This window comes from Myotis brandtii, unplaced genomic scaffold (genome assembly GCF_000412655.1).
Source record: "Myotis brandtii unplaced genomic scaffold, ASM41265v1 scaffold352, whole genome shotgun sequence".
Classification (NCBI taxonomy): Eukaryota; Metazoa; Chordata; class Mammalia; order Chiroptera; family Vespertilionidae; genus Myotis; species Myotis brandtii.
In genome coordinates this window covers 1,454,665-1,460,183 of record NW_005363542.1, presented here as the reverse complement: position 1 = coordinate 1,460,183, position 5,519 = coordinate 1,454,665, and the positions used below count along the sequence as shown (strand labels likewise).

General features: G+C 40.3%; 1 pseudogene; it reads right to left on the bottom strand.

Moving 5' to 3' along the window:
- Nucleotides 1-235: 235 nt before the first annotated feature.
- LOC102249050 lies at nt 236-5,224 on the bottom strand (annotated as a pseudogene).
- Between the last annotated feature and the right edge of the window lie 295 nt (nt 5,225-5,519).

The window sequence follows — 5,519 nt, the reverse complement described above, 5'->3', positions numbered from 1 at the left end:
AGCTAACCTACCAGTCAGAGCATCTGCTCCCTGCTGGTCAGTGCACATCATAGCGAGCAGTTGAACGGCCTTAGCATATCATTAGCATATTATGCTTTGATTGGTTGAACGGCTGACTGAGCAACCAGACACTTAGCATATTAGGCTTTTATTATATAGGATATATATTTTTTCATATTTTTTTCTTCCTTTCTCTGTAAGGTTGCAGATTGCAGGCAGGCAGTTGGTAATAAGATCATGTCAGGAGTTTGTTTCTGCTGATTACACAGCAGCCCTGGCTCACAGGGTTCTCTCCCTGCAAGAGTCTTTTAAGATTCTTGCTAGTTGATAGTTTTGAGGAATTTGCTCTGATGCAGGGGTGTTCGAGTACTTCTTTCGGGCCAGCCTTTGCCTGGGGTTGTGCATCAACAGTCTTGAAGTCTGAAATGAGGTCCCTGGTTCCCCCTGGTACAAACTCAAGAAATGTGAATTCAGCCTCAAAATCGATATGTGCTTGCTTCAAAAGGAGACTTTCCAACTAAAAATCTATAGCAAAGGACTCCAAGGCTCCAGAGAACCGCCTTCTCATCATGCCTTTGGCCTTCAATGATCTCAGGGCCACAGAGGGTGGTTCTCTTGGAGGATGGGCGTGTATGGACCACCCCAAACCTGCAATCTTAAACTCTCCAGCTGATCCAAGGAGCAAATTCTCTGGCTTAATCTCTCTATGAATAACTCTTTGAATGATAGTAACATAGGGCATTTGCCAATTCTGTGATATAAGCAACAGTTCTCTGCTCATCTAACCTGGATAATTTTAAGTTCCCTATAGGAAGCTCTAAGAGGTGCAAATTCTAGAATTAGGTGAACTATGGTGGCATCATGGAAATAACCACACAGTCTGAGAATATCTGGATGCCTAAGGTGGGATTGTATTTCTACTTCTCTTCTCAGCTGATGTCCAACTCCTGCTTTCTCCAGTTGAGCTTTAAATAAGGCTTTCAGGATAACTTCGCTTTGTTTTTCTCTCATCAAGTAAACATTCCCAAACTTTCCTTTACCCAGAGGGCGACCATTTTCAATACCTTCCAAAGCACATTGCCTTTTTAAAAAATTCTTTGTTTCTCTGTTCTGATGCTTGTTTCTCTTCAGAATTATTTCCAGGGGCTGATGGCTGGGGCTGCTCACTCTTTTATGTATTATTCAGTGGCCTGGAGACAGGACAAGGGACACTGGTTGCCTGCAATTGCTTCTGCTTTAGATTCTGAACCTGTTTATGGCTACAGACAAGCTTTTGTGCTTGTAAAGGAGCTCGCTGGGAGGAATTTAAAGGACACAAAACCCGCTCAGCCTGGCCACTATTTGCAGATAATGGATGTCGAGAAGGAAATTGCTGAGTCACCAGAACACGTTTTGGACCACCACCAGGTGGAATTGTAGTCTTAACAGGCCCTGAAATGCAGCATTCTTTAGATTTGTGCTTGTTAGCTCCACCTCTGAAACAAGGCAGCCCAGTCCTCCAGAGAGCACCTCACTGCTAGAAATCTTTGCATCTGATATTCTAGACTTCCATAACCCACCTATGTGAGAATTAATTTTCCTGGGGTTATGAATGGGTAAAGAAGACCATTTGTGTCATATTTCTAATGAAAAGAGAGCAAGTGATTTCTGCTTGATGGGGACTTCATTTCTCCAGTGGACCAGGTTGGCCACCCTGCTAAGCACTTCAAATAAATTGTCACTTTCAATACTCATAACAGCTACATTAATTTTGAATTTTACAACTAAACTTTAGTAAAGGTTTCCTTTTGTTTCCACCTTGAAAGACAGTTCTGTTCAAAGACCATTGAGGGTGTTGAGAACAAAGACAGACTCTGAGCTCCCCTAAAAGGTGTTTTATCTACACATTTAGAGGAGAACAAAAGGGGAGAGGAGAGGGAAGGACGAGGAGGTTTATGGAACTCGCTACTGGCTCTTTTTAAAAATATATATATTTTATTGATTTTTTACAGAGAGGAAGGGAGAAGGAGAGGGATAGAGAGTTAGAAACATCGATGAGAGAGAAACATCGATTCAGCTGCTTTCCTGCACACTCCCTACTGGGGATGTGCCCACAACCAAGGTACATGCCCTTGACTGGAATGGAACCTGGGACCCTTCAGTCCATAGGCTGACGCTCTATCCACTGAGCCAAACCAGTCAGGGCACGCTACTGGCTCTTGAATAATTTAGTAATGCCAATGAGAAACAGGCAGGTCTTAGAACTTGAGAATTCATGTTCAAGGAACTGTTCTATATTGGGGCTGGTTTCCTCATGGTTTTATATATTCTTTGTTTATGTTTGTCTGGTGAGTAGAGTGATAGCCAGAAGACTGGCTCTTGTTCCTAGTTGCAGGGCCCTCCACCCTGGGTGGAGGTTCTATCCTCCTCATCTACTCATGGGGCCTTTCCACCTCTTCCTCTGTACTCTGGGCCTTCTGCCTTAACACGTTCTTATTTAGCACGGCATACACTGTACTTTTTTTTTTCTAGGTACCCTCTCCCCCCCAACCTATAATTAACATGTTTCATTAGTGCTTTTCTCTGCCATAGGTTTAAGTGGTTTAGAGAAGTTAATACATATATCTATCTACCCTAAAAGAAAAAAATACACAGTCCATCAAAGAAGTTACTCACACACACACACACACACACACACACACACACACAGTGTATAGGTTCATGTATGTATCTCTCAAAGGAAAAAAACTAAACACTTCATGTATGGATCAGGAAACTTGAGAACCTGAGGCTAAATGCACTACCAAAGGACACAGCTAGAAAAGGATATACTTGGAATCTGAATCCAGGTAGAGTAGACCTCTGACCTTACTGGTTTGAACAATGAACAGTTTACTTACTACCAAATAGTGGATGAAATATGCCTGAGGAATAATACATGGAAAAAAAGAGTTCCTGTAGAATTCCTATTCTGTTTTTAAGATTCACTCTCTCGTCGTTTAGAATATATCTTAGATCCTTAAAACCACACAAGTGAGTTAAATTTATAAATTTGTCCCTAGGAAATGAGTGCTTGGGAATAAGTCTGATGCCTACTTGGGGGTTCAACAAACTCTGAAAAGAAAAGTAACATGGCACATGCTGTGCATTCACTTGTCAAACTCTTTCACTGTACAAGCAGTTTTACTCTGTGACTCAGGAAATACCTGCTCAAATGTTTGTCTCATTGGCAGCTAAACATTATAACACGCCCGGAAGGTTCTCAGAGAACTTTATTAATGGAAATGGTCTGTTAAAATGAAGAAGCTTTAGTTACTAAAATAAAAGCACAAGCCTCAAACACCTGGCTTTTAATGATGGGATTTATCAATACCACTAGGAGTTAGGTAGGATTAGGTGTATCACTCTGAGAAAGAACTAATTTTCTAGGCAGAAATTAGCAGAAGATTCTTTTTTTTTTCACTGTAAATGATGTTGCTTTTTAGACAGGAACACAAATTCACAAAGTATGAATAAAATGAGTAGGTTTTATGGCTTCAGCTCTCTTTACTTATCCCAAGTACTTCATAAAGATAATTTACATAGGCCCCTACTTGTAGGCAAGATTAATGAGCAGGAATTCTTTACATAGGAAACATGACATAGGAGTGGTATTTGTATATATTCCTTATTAAATGTTGTACTCAATATATGTTTATTGAAAGTCTATTTTGTGTTAATCTATGTGGAAGAAACACTGAAGATGTCTACCCTCAAGGAGCTTACACCGTGGATGGGGAGAGGGGCCTTACAACAATAGAAAGATGGCACTGCAGAGGGCACATGATAGTAAATAATGAATGAGAGAGAGAGAGAGAGGATATTGAAAGGTGGCCTGGCCCAGAAGACTTCTTGTAGGACAGGGAATTTGATTTGAGGCCTAAAAGAGAATAAAATAAGAATTAGAAGAACACAGTAAGGAAGACATTCTTCAGAGAAAAAATTTACAGAAAGTCATAGAAGTGAATAGAGTAAATCTAACATCATCTTCAAGGGAGAAGTGGAAGAGATTAATATAAAGTCAAGTTATGGAAGGGTTGTAGGCCAGGCTAAGGAGTGTAAACTTTACTTTAAATGTGATTGGAAACCACTGAAGATTTCTGAGACGAACAGAACATGCTAGAAGTAGTATTTTATGAAAATCAAGTCATGTTGAAAGCAGAAAGACATATTAGGAAGCTTTAGTAATAATCTTGGACTAAAAGTGGGCCTATATTAAGATGGTAATGTAGAAATAGAAAATCATTTTTAAAAAGATGTCCGGAAGGAGACTAGACTTTGGGTGGTGAGCACACAATGGAACATACACATGATGTATTATAAAGTTCTACACCTGAAATTTATATGTTACTAGAGGCCTGGTGCATGGATTCATGCACCGGTGGTGTCCCTCAACCTGGCCTGCAGGGATCGGGCTGAAACCAGCTCTCCGACATCCCCTGAGCGGTCCCAGATTGCGAGAGGGCGCAGGCCAGGCTGAGGGACCCCACCAGTGCACGATTGGGGCTGGGGAGGGACCATGGGAGGGCTCCAGGGAGTGTCCGGCCCATCTCGCTCAGTCCCGATCAGCTGAACACCAGCATCAAGCTAACCCACTGGTCAGAGAGTCTGCCTGCTGGTGGTCAGTGCACATCGGAGTGATCGGTTGAACAGTCGAACGAATGGTTGGACACATAGCATATTAGGCTTTTATTATGTAGGATTAACCAATGTTATTTCAATACATTTAATTAAAAAAGAAAGATGTTTATAGGATTTTATTAATTAAGAATGCTAAATAAAATAAAATATTTAAAGACAAACATGATTCTGAGATAAGACCAGGGAACAGTGAATATCGCATTATTGACAGAATTGTTGAAGGTAGGAGAGCAATCCAATTTTGGGGAGATAACAAATTCAGATTTGATACATGTTTGGTTAAGGTAACAGTAGAATATTCATGTCTTCCTAAAACACTACATGCTGCTTTTGTACATGTATTGACTATTCACATTTACTCTTTTAAGGAGACTTTGGTGAATCCTTTTTTAAAAAGAAGATATTTTTATATAAATCATACACCCCTTACTTTATAAAGTTTGGTTTCTTTTGTTGGATTTTTGAAAGCACCATTGACTCGAAATGTTAACAGATTGTCCTCTGTAAGAGCTAGGAAAAACTTCCCGATGCATCCTTCCTTTATTTCCCCATGGCCCAAAGTCATTACTAACCAGTACACTGCAGCTCTGGTTCTCAAACTCTGCTTTATATTGGAATCACTTGGGGTGTTTAAAAAACTGTACTGATGCCTGAGCTCCATTCCAAGGAGTTGTGCTTTAATTGGTTTGGGATGTGCCCTGGATGTTGGGATTTTTCAAAGCTTCCCAGGAAATTCTAATGTGCAGCAAGATTTGAGAACCATTAATTCACATCTAATCACCATGGGGAAAAATATTTTCCTGTGGGCTAAAGTCTAAAAGTAATCAGAATGAACTGAATGAGTATTGAAAGTAAGTTTA